At 45.0% G+C, this 15,778-nt stretch overlaps 1 pseudogene across 1 annotated transcript; it reads right to left on the bottom strand.

Annotated features, from left to right (window-relative positions):
• Positions 1–5,248: 5,248 nt before the first annotated feature.
• LOC144504883 (guanylate-binding protein 1-like) lies at positions 5,249–12,035 on the bottom strand (annotated as a pseudogene). Its single transcript, XR_013499709.1, has 4 exons — positions 11,791–12,035; positions 10,968–11,095; positions 9,359–9,521; positions 5,249–5,526 (listed from the first exon to the last, which is right to left on the bottom strand). The product of XR_013499709.1 is annotated as a guanylate-binding protein 1-like (transcript).
• Between the last annotated feature and the right edge of the window lie 3,743 nt (positions 12,036–15,778).

The following is a 15,778-nucleotide window of genomic DNA, read 5'->3' as shown; positions in this document are numbered from 1 at the left end:
TAGGATAATGGTGTTGAAGGCTGAGTTGTAGTCAATAAATAGGAGTCTGATATAGGTGTTCTTGTTATCTCGGTGTTCCAGGGAGATGGTGTCTGCTGTGGACCTGTTGCGGCGACAGGCAAACTGTAGTGGATCCAGGCAGTCCAGGAGGCTGGAATTGAGTTGTGCCATGACTAGCCTTTCAAAGCACTTCATAAGGATAGATGTCAGAGCCACCCGGATGATAGTCATTAAGCCACGCTGCTTGGCTTTTCTTTGATACTGAGATGATGATGGTCTTCTTGAAGCAGACGGGACCTCAGATTGTTGTAAAGAGAGGTTGAAGATGTCTGTGAATACCCCCGCCAGCTGATCCACGCAGGATCTGAGTGCTTATGCGAGTACCCCATCTGGTATAATGCGCAAGGATCAATACTTTACACTGTATCCCAGTACATGTGACAATAATAAATCAAATCAAAGAGGGAGGCAGGAGTGAGGATTGGCGGAGTTTGAAAACAAGGATGAGAATTTGAAAATCCATTTGTTGTTTGACAAGATGCCAATGTCTTGATGCCAATGTTCTTGTTGCTAATGCTCCCATTAACCAGCTTGGGATATTTTGTTACATTAACCGGGCTTTACAGAGGTTACAGAGATGCTTCAGCATGATCTGGACAGGCAGAGTGTGTGGGCATCTGCAGATGCAGTATAATGTAGATAAATGTGAGGTTATCCACTTCGGCAACAATAATAGGAAGACAGATTATTATTTGAATAGTTTAAGTTTTGTTTAAGTTTATTTATTAGTGTCACAAGTAGACTTACATTATGAAGTTATTGTGAAAATCCCCTAGTCGCCACACTTCGATGCCTGTTCGGGTACACTGAGGGAGAATTTAGCACGGCCAATCCACCTAACCAGCACGTCTTTTGGACTGATGTAAATTGAGCTAGGTGGGTACTCAGTGAGACCTTGGCGTCCTTGTGCATTAGTCACTGTAGGTAAGCACATAGCTATAGCAGGCAATAAAAAAGGCAAGTGGTACGTTGGCCTTCATAGCGAGAGGAATAAGGATGTTTTACTGCAATCGTATAGGGCGTTGGTGAGGCCACATCCGGAGTATTGCGTGCAGTTTTGGTGTCCGTATCTGAGGAAGGATGTCCTTGCTATAGGGTGAGTACAGCAAAGGTTAACCAGACTGATTGTTGGGATGGCAGATCTGTCATATGAGGAGAGACTAACTTGGTTAGGATTATATTAACTGGAGTTTCGAAGGATGAGAGGGGATGTCATAAAAACTTATAAAATTCTAACAGGGTTAGACAGGGTAGATTCAGAAAGAATGTTCCCAGTGGTGGGGAAGTCCAGAACTAGGGGTCATAATTTCGGGATAAGAGGTAAACCTTTTAGAACTGAGGTGAGGAAAAATTCCTTCACCCAGAGAGTGATGAATGTGTGGAATTCACTGCCACAGAAAGTAGTTGAGGCCAAAACATTGTCTGATTTTTAAAACAAAAATTAGATATAGCTCTTGGGGTTAAAGTCATCTCATCCTAAAGGCAGCACCTCTGACAGTGCAGCACTCCCTCAGTACTGCACTGAACTGTCAGTATTTTGATTTTTGAGCTCTCGTCCTCAGAGTGGGTCTTGAAGCCACAACCTCTGAATCAGAAGCTTGTGAGTACAAGAGTCACTCCAGGTGCCTGAGCACAGAATCCAGGAGAGCGCTGAGCGAGAGTTGCATTGTTGGAAGGAAGGTCTCCGTCCCCGGGAGACACAGCGGGTATTTCACAATTCACCTCAACTCAGGAATGCACCCAGCAGGTGGCAGCAGAGAGCAGATAAAGTCAAAGTGAAAGCTGTGACAATATAATGTGATTTCCCGGGAAGCAGACTGTTTCTCAAACACTCTGTGTTCAATAACACGCTATTTATACAACACAGGACAGGCGCTGCTGTTGAAGGAGGGATCAGCACTTACAGGGGAGCCTGTAAAGCAAGTTCCAAATACTGCTAAAAACATGTTTTTCAGATGCTGAAAATCTGAATTACAAACAGTAAATGCTGGAAACACTCAGCATCTTCAGGAAGAAATGTTGGGGTAGAAACATCAGGGTGACGTTTTGTGTTGATGGCCTTTCTTCACAACTCAGAAATACAGTAAAGAGTTCAGGAGGATGTAAACAGACTGATGAAATTGGCAGACACATGGCAGAGTCCCCGAGGCACAGGCAAAGGTCGAGTGGTATTATCGCCAGACTATTCATCCAGAAACCCAGCTAATACTTTTGGGACCCGGGTTCGAATCCCGCCACGACAGATGGTGGAATTTGAATTCCATTAAAAATATCTGGAATTAAGAATCTACTGATGACCATGAAACCATTGTCAATTGTCGGAAAAACCCATCTGGTTCACTAATGTCCTTTAGGGAAGGAAATCTGCTGTCCTTACCTGGTCTGGCCTACATGTGATTCCAGAGCCACAGCAATGTGGTTGACTCTTAACTGCCCTCCAAAGGCAACAAGGGATTGGCAATAAATGCTGATGTGGAGATGCCGGCGTTGGACTGGGGTGAACACAGTAAGAGTTTTAACAACACCAGGTTAAAGTCCAACCGATTTATTTGGTAGCAAATACCATAAGCTTTCGGAGCGCTGCTCCTTCGTCAGATGGAGTGGAAATGTGCTCTCAAACAGTGCACAGAGACACAAAATCAAGTTACAGAATACTGATTAGAATGCGAATCCCTACAACCAGCCAGGTCTTAAAGATACAGACAATGTGGGTGGAGGGAGCATTAAGCACAGGTGAAAGAGATGTGTATCGTCTCCAGACAGGACAGCCTGCAAGTCCAGGAGGCAAGCTGTGGGGTTACTGATAATGTGACATAAATCCAACATCCCGGTTTAGGCCGTCCTCATGTGTGCGGAACTTGGCTATCAGTTTCTGCTCAGTGACTCTGCGCTGTCGTGTGTCGTGAAGATGTCCCAAGGCATAGTACATTGGGGAAACCATGCAGACGCTACGACAACGGATGAATGAACACCGCTCAACAATCACCAGGCAAGACTGTTCTCTTCCTGTGGGGGAGCACTTCAGCAGTCACGGGCATTCAGCCTCGGATCTTCAGGTAAGCGTTCTCCAAGGCGGCCTTCACGACACACGACAGCACAGAGTCGCTGAGCAGAAACTGATAGCCAAGTTCCGCACACATGAGGACGGCCTAAACCGGGATGTTGGATTTATGTCACATTATCAGTAACCACCACAGCTTGCCTCCTGGACTTGCGGGCTGTCCTGTCTGGAGACAATACACATCTCTTTAACCTGTGCTTAATGCTCCCTCCACCCACATTGTCTGTATCTTTAAGACCTGGCTGGTTGTAGGGATTCGCATTCTAATCAGTATTCTGTAACTTGATTTTGTGTCTCTGTGCACTGTTTGAGAGCACATTTCCACTCCATCTGACGAAGGAGCAGCGCTCCGAAAAATAAATGCTGGCCAGCCAGTGATGCCCATGTCCCACAGATGAATAAAAATGAAATTTAGTCCAGAGAAGTGTCGAGTGATACATATTGATAGGAAGGAAGGCTGAGCTGGAACAATTTTAAAGGCAGTTCTGGAATAGAGGCTTGAAGGTTAATATAGACAAATCTTTGAATAACAGAACAAGTTCAGGAGGCTGTTAACGTGCAGATGCCCCATTTGGCTCTCCTCATTTTTCCTACCAGAGCTTTATCACGTTTTTCTGTGTTAGATTTCATCTGCCATGTATTAATTTTGCTCTGCACACCCCAAGTCTAAGTGATCAACATCAGAGACAACTGGGGCCCAGGAACTGAATTTGGGTAATCCCACTTCCCTCCTGTCTGAAAAAAATAATCATTCACAGTTTCCATTTTCTATCCATTAGCCAATTTTGTCTCCAGACTGCTTCTTTTATCACATGGATTTCATTTTTGTTAACAAGAGGATCTTGCCAAAGCAACAAACCATCTGACATGGGCACATTTCCCTTTTACTTTTTTTTATTCATTGATGGCCGTCATGGTCTGGGAGAGCATTTATTGCCCATCCCTAATTGCCCTTGAACTGCATGGCTTGCTAGGCCATTTAAGAGTCAACCACAATGCTATGGCTCTGGAGTCACATGTAGACTAGACCAGGTGAGGACAGCAGATTTCCTTCCCTAAACAACATCAGATCATTGGTCATTAATACACAAAACCCACTGCTCTGCTCTCATCCACCTTTCCTGCTCTCACCAGAAAGCTGAATTGGATTAGCCAAACATGATTTGCCTTTAATAAATCTGTTCTTTGCTAGCCCACACATATCCTCAATGGCTGTCAATTTTTTCCCAGATTATAGTTTTTAAAAGATTTCTCACCTCTGAGGCTAAACTAACTGGCTGCAGTTGCCAGATTTAACCATCACCCCTTATCTGAGCTTATCCGAACATCTGTCATCCAGTATTTTGGAACCACCCTCTTACCTTAGAACACCTACAGTGCAGAATGAGGCCAATCAGCCCATCAGGTCTGAACCAACTCTTCAAAAGAGCATATTACCCATGCCCACCCCACCCCCATGCCCTATCCCCGCAATGCCACACATTTACCACGGCCAATCCACCTAACCTGCACATCTCTGGACACTAAGGGGCAATTTAGCATGGCCAATCCACACAACCTGATGCAGATACAGGGAGAATGTGCAAAGTCCACACAGTCATCCGAGGCCAGAATCGAACTGGTGTCCCTGGCTCTGTGAGGCAGCAGTGCTAACCACTGTGCACTCCCCCCCACCCCCCCAACCCCGCTCCCCCCCCCCCCTCCCCCACCACCACCACCCCATGATACTGGAAGATTGTGGCCAGCACCTCTGCAATTTCTATCTTCACTCTGATATCAATCACTTGTAAATGAATCAGATGCATGAAGTTGAAGGAATGCATTTAGATGGATGTATCTAAAATAGGAGGCCATTCGTTAACGGCAAGGTGCTGCTGGAGGTGGAGCTGGAGAGAGAAACTGAGGGAGTAAAACAAAAGGTGAATGCAGGCAATATTTTCATGCACCTTAGATTTGTGTCAATGGTTTCCTTGTAGTTTGTGATTGTTACTGTGACCAGAGCCAGGAAACTGCTTCAAGTACACCAACCAATAGCAAAATCTCAAAATCAACCCAAACAAGTTGTATGGTCGATATTCCGTCCTGCTTTTGAACTGTCTGTATTTTTTACTTATTGGGCAGCTTTGATGGTTTAGACAGAATTCAAAAGGACTTACTGCCACCAGTCACCACCTTGTTCCCACAGTTAGGAACTGTTTTCCCCTTTGCCTTTGTGTAAATGAAGTCACAGAATTCATTGCATGCTTGAACAAAACCTGGTTCCAGTTCACTCTCATTGACTGTTTCCACGTTCTGAAGAACGTGTCTATTTCCAGGGCATTCAAACACAAAGCAATTCCTGGAGCGAAAGTAATATCTGATACACTGTTTCGACAAATTGAACTTCTTGGATTTCTCATCTGAACCTGTAACAGAAAAAAAAAATCACTTATTGTTCATACAGATCAGTGCCGAATGAGAAATGCGACGGGGCAGAATTTTAACTATCAAGGAGATGCAGGTACAGGTGAGGGCAGGGGGAAACACCCCATAAAGTGGCACTGATTAGAGAGCCAACAGGAACCCAATAGAAACCCGATCCTGCTCACTTCACAGTTTAAGCAGGGCAAGTTTAGAGGTGAGCTTTAAATAGGCAATTAACTATGCCTTCAGTTCAAGATTCTGGCTTTGACAACCGGTGTGTCTGTATTTCCTGATTTGTATAGAACTTGCCAGGGTCAAGAAGGTGAGAGCACAGGAGAGAGACGCAGATTGATGAAACCGGCTGCAGGAAAGTCTCTTAACAGAGACTTACAACCTTTCTGTACTGACGTGACCAGAACTGCACACAGTACTCAAGTTGCGGCCCAACTACTGTTTTCTATAATTCCGGCTTAATCGCCCTGCTCTTATGTTCCATGCCTCGACTAATAAATATGGGGTTTCCACATGTCTTCTCAATCAACTTATCGACCTGGAAAATCTCAATGGGTCTAACAGCATCTAAGGAGAGAGAATACAGCCAACGTTTCAAGTCCGGATGACCCTTAGTCAGCATTTTCTGATTCCAGCATCCACTGTATTTTGTTTTTATCTGTCCTGCCACCTTCAGGTCCCTCATTTCCTCAACCACCTCTCAGCATCATCCCATTTCTTGTGTAATCTTTGACCTTGTTTGACCTCTCCAAATGCAGCAGCTCACACTTTTCTCAATTTCATTTAATTTGTCATTTTTCTGACCACTTGACCAGTCATTAATCTAGAGCACAGATAGTTGAGGCCCCAGCATTTTAAAAACAGTAAACCCCACAGTTTACTAACTTGAAAACCACTGGTTCAGACTGTTTCCTGTCCATTAGCTAATCCTCCATCCATGGCAATACATCTCTCCAACATCATGAGCTCTTACCTTGTGCAGTCCTTTTATATCTGGCATCTTATCAAATGCCTTTTGGAAATCCACATAGCCTACATCTACAGGTTCCCCTTTATCCTCCTGCTTGTTACATCATCAAAAGAACTCTAATAAACTTATCAAATACAATTTCCCTTTCATAAAACCATGGTGAAAAACTGCCTGATTGTATTATGGGTGAGATCCTCTGGCTGTGCACACCCTGAGATCGGAAATTTCCAGCAAATTTTCTGTTCTCCACCATTCCCACGGCAAGCAATCATTGCAGTGTTAATGTAAGCCTACTTGTGACTAATAAATAAACTTTGTTTTACAAGTAAATATCCATTTTCTGAATTAAGCAACATTCTGATGATTCACCGAGATTTTATTGTAATATTACAGATCAATGCTGACACTGATTTCCAATCTTCCCTTTTGAATCCCATCCCCCAACAATTGGATCCCAGGCTGCTGTGGGAGGCAAGGCAGGAAATTGCAGGGACTCTGACGCAAATTGTGAATTCCTCTCTGGCCAGGGGGAAATCATGATGTGGAGATGCCGGCGTTGGACTGGGGTAAACACAGTAAGAAGTCTCACAACACCAGGTTAAAGTCCAACAGGTTTATTTGGCAGCAAAAGCCACTAGCTTTCAGAGTGCTGCCCATTCGTCAGGTGAGTGGGAGTTCTGTTCACAAACAGGACACATATAGACACAAACTCAATTTACAAAATAATGATTGGAAAGTGAGTCTTTACAGGTAATCAAGTCTTAAAGGTACAGACAATGTGAGTGGAGAGAGCGTTAAGCACAGGTTAAAGAGATGCGTATTGTCTCCAGACAGGACAGTTAGTGAGATTTTGCAAGTCTAGGCAAGTCGTGGGGGTTACAGATAGTGTGACATGAACAGGGGGATGTGCCAGAGGACTGGAGGACGGCGAACGTGGTTTCCCTGTTCAAAAAGGGTGGCAGGGATGAGCCAGTGAGCCTCACGTGACTGGTCGGGAAACTATTGGAGAAAATGCTGAAGCCTGTTTGGTTGCATTAGCAACGCCTTCCTTCAAGGCCAGGCCGTCCTGGGGTGGGACTCGAACCTGGAGCTTCCAGCTCAGAGCAAAGAACAAAGAACAAAGAAAATTACAGCACAGGAACAGGCCCTTCGGCCCTCCATGCCTGCACCGACCATGCTGCCCGACTGAACTAAAACCCCCTGCCCTTCCGGGGACCACATCCCTCTATTCCCATCCTATTCTTGTTTATCCAGACACCCTTTAAAAGTCACGATCGTATCTGCTTCCACTATCTCCCCTGGCAGTGAGTAGGGCTGTATGGTGGCACAGTGGTTAGCACTGCTGCCTCAGCGCCAGGGACTCGGGTTTGATTCCCGGTTTGGGTCACTGTCTGTCTGGAGTTTGCATGTTCTTCCCATAGATGTGTGGGTTTCCTCCGGGTGCTCTGGTTTCCTCCCACATTCTGAAAGACGTGCTGGTTAAGTGCATTGACCTGAACAGGCGCCGGAGTGTGGCGACTCGGGGAATTTCACAGGAACTTCATTCCAGTGTTAACGTAAGCCTTACTTGTGACTAATAAATAAACTTTAACTTTTTTCCAGGCATCCACCATCCTCCGTGTGAAAAACCTGCCTCGTACATCTCCTTTAGACCTTGTCCCTCACAACTTAAACCCATGCCCCCTAGTAATTGACTCTTCCACCCTGGGAAAAACTTCTGACTATCCACCCTGTCCATGCCCCTCATAATCTAGTAGACTTCTATCAGGCCGCCCCTGGACTTCTGTCGTTCCAGTAAGAACAAACCAAGTTTCTCCAACCTCTCCTCATAGCTAATGCTGTCCATACCAGGCAACATCCTGGTAAATCTTTTCTGTACCCTCTCCAAAGCCTCCACATCCTTATGGCATATGATGTTGCAACTGTATAGAACGATGGTGAGGCCACATTTGGAATACTGCGTCCAGTTCTGGTCGCAGCACTACCAGAAGGACGTGGTGGCTTTGGAGAGAGTACAGAGATGGTTTACCAGGATGTTGCCTGGTATGGAGGGTCTTAGCTATGAGGAAAGATTGGGTAAATTGGGGTTGTTCTCCCTGGAAAGACGGAGGATGAGGGGCGACCTAATAGAGGTGTATAAAATTATGAAGGGCACAGATAGGGTGAACAGTGGGAAGCTTTTTCCCAGGTCGGAGGTGACGAACACAAGGGGTCACGGGTTCAAGGTGAGGCGGGCAAGGTTCAACACAGATGTCAGGGGGACGTATTTTACACAGAGGGTGGTGGGGGTCTGGAATGCACTGCCAAGCAAGGTGATTGAGGTGGACACGCTGGGATCGTTTAAGACTTATTGAGATAGCCACATGAACAGACTGGGAATGGAGGGATACAAGAGAATGGTCTAGTTGGGCACATGAGCGGCGCAGGCTTGGAGGGCCTGAGCTGTATTGTTCTTTGTTCTTCTTTGCAGTGTGGCAACCAGGATTGACCACTATATTCCAAGTGTGGCCTAACTATGGTTCCATAAAGCTGCAACATGACTTGCCAATTTTTAAACTCAATGCCCCGGGCGATGAAGGCAAGCATGCCGTATGCCTTCCTGACTACCTTCTCCACCTGCGTTGCCACTTTCAATTACCTGGGTACCTGTACGCCCAGATCCCTCTGCCTTTCAATACTCTTAAGGGTTCTGCCATTTACTGTATATTTCCTATCTGTATTAGACCTTCCAAAATGCATTACCTCACATTTGTCCAGAGACAGGGTCAGAGGCAGGGACACTACAAACGGCACCACTAGATCTCCTCATTGTTAACCATTCCAGAGTTTTAGTGTCATTTTGAGTTAAATGCATTCAACTGTTATTTTCTGATAAAGAGAATTAAGAATCTCTTGTGAAGGATACTCGATGTCCTGCAATGCCTGTTGATCGATTGTTCCCTTGCTGTTGTACACTAACATACTGCTCAGCAGAATGGCTAATGCGAAAATCTTGTTATCATTGCTTTCATCACCCTACAGTACAGAGGTAAACAGTGACTGATATTAATCATCATGGTTTATTGAATCAATTACAATCCAATGTTTCAAATAAAACTCTGAAAGTGAAGATAAGGCACCCCAGAGATGAATTCCTAATATTTAAATGGAAAATATACTGAGTGAAATGGATTGCTGTTTGCATTTCAATTCCAGTTTCACAATCAGTAATTATGAGACTGGAGGAAGATGATAAAGCTTCACTTCTCAAACCCTTCCCACCAATTCCTGGGCAGATGAGGTCGAGGGTTGTGTTTGGACAGAGCTGAAATTTGGCTTGGTGATGTTCCATTGCATGTCCCTGTCTCCTCCCAAGCTGTGAAAATGTGTCTGATCTGATGTGGGCGGCACGGTAGCACAGTGGTTAGCACTGCTGCTTCACAGCTCCAGGGACCTGGGTTCGATTCCCGGCTTGGGTCACTGTCTGCGTGGAGTTTGCACATTCTCCTCGTGTCTGCGTGGGTTTCCTCCGGGTGCTCCGGTTTCCTCCCACAGTCCAAAGATGTTCGGGTTAGGTTGATTGGCCATGCTAAAATTGCCCCTTAGTGTCCTGAGATGCGTAGGTTAGCGGGTAAATGTGTGGGGATATGGGGGTAGGGCCTGGGTGGGATTGTGCAAATTTCCCAGCATCTGCATCACACGGACTGTCTGTTCACCCCGGTTCCAGCGTTTACATTTACAGACTCCACAAGAAAGAAGAAATATGAAAGGCTTTCGCTGGTACCAGAACCTCTCACGCCATGGGGACAGTAACGTCATCGTAAGAATTATTTTCTATTCATTGGATGTTGATATTCTAGGGCATGTCAATATAAAAACAGAGGAGGCGTTGGGTATTTTATAACGCATTTAGATAGACAGTTCCCCAGGATCTGATGGGATCTATCCCAGAATACTGAGTGAGGTGAGGGAGGAAATTGCTGAGACCTTGTAGGAAATCTTTCTATCCTCTTTAGTCACTGGAGAGTTCCCAGAGGACTGGAGAATAGCCAATGTTGTTCCTTTGATTAAGAAGGGCAACAGGAATAATCTGCTTAATTACAGGCTGGTGAGCCTTACATCCGTGGGAGGGAAATTATTGGAGAAGATTCTTGGGGACAGGATTTACTCACATTTGGAAATATATGGGCTTATTAGCAATAGGCTGTATGGATGTGTGTGTGTGGGGGCGGGGCGGGGGGCGGGGGGGGGCGGGATCTTAAATGTGTTCAACCACGGGGCAGCCACTACCCTCTGGGAAAGTGAATTCCAAAGATTCACAGCCCTCTGAGTGAAGTGATTTCCCCTCACCTCAGCCCTCAGTGATCGCCCCTTACCCTGAGACTGTTGAATTGCGGCAGATAGAATGTGTGCATTTATTCAGAAGACAGTAGACGTGTAAACATTGTTCTCCATGTTGCTGTGAAAAGTAAACATTTCTACCTTTTCCACATCTCCAAGACCTTCAGTGTCCAACAGCACCAAGCAGTGATCGGTCATCCGTGGATGTGGGCGACACCATATCCAGATTCCCTTGGTTTCTGACTGTACACTTCCTCCAAGAGGAAATCCTGGTGAAATAGGATAAATTATAAGATGTGTGAGAATTATTTTCTCACTGATATTTAGCGCAACGTTCTTGACAGTTTTACTCAGTTAATAATAGTCTTGTCTTTTTGTCAGAAGGAGTTGTCTTTGAGACCAATGCCAGCATTTATACACAGAGCCTAGGCTGCTACATGCAAAAGTGAAGGACTGACAACCTTTTAAAGATTACACCTTGCAGATTAATCTGAAAACAAAAGTCTCACTTGCCTGTAAACATTAATATTCCTCAACAAAATGTTTTACTCAATCAAGACGAACCAAAAGTAGATATTTGCCATGATGAGTTAACAAATGCATTATTGTAGTGTCACATGATCCCATTGAGTCTTTGGTTGAGTGGTAACATTTCTAGAGGGAGACAGTCACATTGTGGCACACGCCCCCACTCCCAATGTTTCTCTGCAACACATAAAGTTCCGGTCCATCCATTTTGGCCAAATTCTGAGCCAAGGAGGAAATTCTGGGCTCTTAGGGATGAGGTCATTGTTCACACTGACCGAGTGCTGAGTCGGACATTCTAACATCATAAAAGCTCCTTCCCATTTGCTGCAGGGCCACCCACCCCCATCAACATTCCTTCAGTCTTCAGCTCACAGAGTCAGTCATCAGCCTCCACAATGGGCATGAGGCGTCAATTCTTTCACAATCTCACACTTACCTTCCTGTTTTCCTGCAAGTCAGTTTAGCAGAAATGATTTTCCTGTGCGGTATTTTCCAACAACCGCCACAACAACCAAAGGCTGGCCAATTCTCTTTAACGCGTCCACAGCATCTTGGCACACAGACAGGCTCCCTTCTGCCGAGTTCTTAATCAGAAGCATTGGAGATTCTATTTCTGTGTATGGTGCCATCCTGTTAACTGAGACTGTATAGGATTATTGCAGAGAAATACGATATACATGCTGTAACTACTGGCATTACTGGTGTCATGTGAGTGTACCTTTAAGAAAGTTTTTTTTTTAAAGTCATGCAGCTTGAGCGATGTCATTGGGGGTGGAGCTAAGCTGTGGCTGTCAGGTGATAGCGGTAGTTTCCTTTGGGCTTTCAGTTTCGTTTTGGGAAGTTTCATTCTGGGAAGCAATTTGGCAGCAAGCTCGGAAGCAGTCTCTCTCTCTCTCTCTCTCTCTGTTCTTCTGTTTAAGAAGCTGTGTTTTGGGAAACAGATTCGACTACAACCTCCTCTGAGTTTCTTCACAAGGGATTTTCAGCATTTAGCCCAGGAGGCGGGATTCCTGTAATGAGTGGGCATTAACCTGTGCTGTATCATGCTTATTTGGAGGGTTTTGTGTATTGGATGTTGGCTTTGTTTGGAGCACATTAGAGATATTTCCCGAAGTGTTATACATTATGGTAGTTGTTGTGTTTCTTGTTTGTAATTGTTAAAAGTTCTGGCTAATTGTCTTACTATACATGTTAACAATATTGTTCATTAAACTTTGTTTTTGATAAAAGCTCCTTGTGGGTCAGTTGAATCACACCTGAAGTGAAACCTCCCGTGCTCATCCTAGCCAAATTCAATGTAAAGCATGACAGGTCAGGCGAGCTTCATGGAACACCTTGGAGTATCCGACCTGACTTGTAACACTAGGCTGTTAAAATATCACAGGAAATCATACAAAATATTATAGTTGCTCCCTTACTGGGCATCTTCCTTAATACATCCCACAATTCACAATCAAGGCTTTCACGCTGCCCTGGGGTCTATTGTTTATCCCAATGATAGTTGAACTCAGTTTCCATCTATTAATTCTGCCCAAAATGATTCCATGTTGAACCTGTCCTTTTTTTTGTATCTTCTCTCTCACATGTTCTAAGATTTGAGTTTTATATAGACTGTCACCCCACCTCATTTTGTTCCAGTGTGGTCTCTTCTAAACAATTATGTATTTGAAGATCTGTAACTCACTGATTAGAATCTTAACACCAGTTCTTTATGATGTTAATAATGTCGACTCGATCAGCCCTTCTCAGACTCTCATTATTTGTCTCTCATCATTGCAGTTAGACTTGGACAACTTTGGTTCATATTTTCACAGGTACATCTCAATGTTCTCTCCAATTGGTGTCGATGTTTTTTGTATCAATCTGAACAACTGGGGCTGTTTGGTGGCACAGTGGTTAGCACTGCTGCCTCACAGCGCCAGGGACTCGGGTTCAATTCCTGGCTTGGGTCACTGTCTGTGTGGCGTTTACACATTCTCCCTGTGTCTGCGTGGGTTTCCTCCGGGTGCTCCAGTTTCCTCCCACAGTCCAAAGATATGCGGGTTAAAACTTTTTAAAGCTTATTTATTAGTCACAAGTAAGGCTTATAGTGACACTGCAATGAAGTTACTGTGAAATTTCCCTAGTCGCCACAGTCCGGCGCCTATTCGGTACACAGGGAGAATTTATCATGGCCACTGCATCGAATTTGCACGCCTTTCAGAATGTGGGAGGAAACCAGGGCACCCGGAGGAAACCCACACAGATACAGGGAGGATGCGCAGACTCCACACAGACCAAGCCGGGAATCAAACCCAGGTACCTGGCGCTGTGAAGCAGCAGTGCTAACTGTGCCACCTACCGTGCCGCCCCAGGAATAGGTGGATTGACCATGCTAAATTGCTCCTTGGTGTCAGGGGGTTCGTAGGGTTAATAAGTAGGTTATGGGGATAGGGCCAGGGTTGGATTGTGGTCAGTGCAGACTCGATGGGCTGAATGGCCTTCTGCACTGTAGGATTGTATGATTCTATGAACTCAGTATCTAGTTTACTCACTCTCCTGCTATTCTCCCTATCTTGCTTAAAAATACATCTCTCCCCACCCCCCACTTTGTTTCGATGGAAACTATTCAATATTTACAAACTCCCTTGATTGAAAATTGTTTGAAGAATTAATACCCTGATTCCGAATATCAAATTGTGAGCCATGTTTTGTTTTGTGTATTTACCCTCAGTCTGGATTCTCTCGAAAGTGGCACAGGGAGCAGTTCAGCAAAAACTACACAAAATGTCCTGAATTCTAGTCTCCCTGTATCCAGAGGATTTATTCTCACGCTGAGAACAATTGTTGCCCTCCTACTCCCTGTAGCGTTCTAACAACTCAGAACATCAGATTACCGACCTGTGCGGCGGCTAACAGATAACATTCACCCCCACCCCGGGTCTCATTTACACACAATTCTAACTGGAAGCTGAATAATCGAATCCTCCAACACTGCATCTTGTCTCCGAGTCTGTCTTTGCCTCCCTTTCCCGAACAGGCTGCGGGAGTACCCAAGGGTACGGGAGGAGGGAGAAGTACCCACCACTGTCACCTCTTGTCTGACCTTCATCTCTGCCCCCACCCCACTCTCTGGCAGAGATCCTTCTCCTGTAGGTACCAGGGGGACCCCTCTCCTACACCGAGCCTCAGATTTAAATGGGACTTTTTGCTGTTTAACACTTTATATTTTCTTTCACTGTCTGATCTGTCTGATACGTGTTGAAGTACTCACCACTCCGCTATTCAGGTTCTGTTTTGTTCTGTCCCAGTCAGTGTGAAGCTGGATCAGTGCCTGTTCCTGGAAATGCCCCAGTCTTTATAATGCAACTCAACAAATCACAGTTAAAGCTGTTCTTAAATGCAGAACAGGAAAATCTTTTTAAACAGCCACTGTAAAAACCTAGTCTCAGCAAAAACAACAAGAACTGGTTAGAAACAGGAACAACTAGAGGAGGAGGGAGAAGGAACTTTCAAATCACCTCGGGATTGTCTTGAAATTCACACTTTAAATTCCCAGCAATTCTAAATTTTATCATTAGTTAGAGATAATTTTGCCAATATTTTTAGAAGGGATGTGGGTGTCAGAATTTCTTGCCCATTTTCTCTCCCCACAGATTCTATCTGACCTGTTGAGTTTGTCCAGCGTTTTCTGTTTTTACCCCAGATTACCCAGGAAGGGTGAGGTATCTGAAAAAGTTACAGCGAAAGGTAAAACTAGCTGTATCATGCTGCTAATGTGCAGTAACAACACGAGTTGTACTTAAGGCACAAAGATGTTTTGCCCACCATTTGTTATGTCAACATCACTGCCAGTGCGATGCCAGCGACATAAACCGTACAACTAAATGGCAGGTGCCTTAGAGGCAAAGAGCTGACATGCCACATTTTCTTAGTCTTCTGAGAAAGTAGAGGCATTGGTGGGCTTTCTTAACTATAGTGTCAGCATGAGGGGACCAGGACAGGTTGTTGGTGATCCGGACACCTAAAAACTCGAAGCTTTTGACCATTTCTACTTCATCCCCATTGATGTAGACAGGGGCATGTTCTCCTTTACGTTTCCTGAAGTCGATGACAATCTCCTTCATTTTGTTGACATTGAGGGAGAGATTATTGTCACCAAACCAGTTCACCAGATTCTCTATCTCATTCCTGTACTCTGTCTCATCAGTGTTTGAGATCCGACCCACTATGGTGGTGACATCAGCAAACTTGAAAATTGAGTTGGAGAGGAATTTGTCCACACAGTCATAGGTTTATAAGGAGTATAGTAGGGGGCTGAGGACACAGCCTTCTGGGGCACCGGTGTTGAGGATGATCGTGGAGGAGGTGTTGTTGCCTTTCCTTACTGATTGTGGTCTGTGGGTTAGGAAGTTCAGGACCCAGTCACAGAGGGAGGAGCCGAG

The sequence above is a fragment of the Mustelus asterias genome, chromosome 15 (assembly GCF_964213995.1).
Source record: "Mustelus asterias chromosome 15, sMusAst1.hap1.1, whole genome shotgun sequence".
In the NCBI taxonomy this organism is placed as follows: domain Eukaryota; kingdom Metazoa; phylum Chordata; class Chondrichthyes; order Carcharhiniformes; family Triakidae; genus Mustelus; species Mustelus asterias.
The sequence above is the reverse complement of the archived record's forward strand: the minus strand, read 5'-3'. Positions and strand labels throughout refer to the sequence as shown.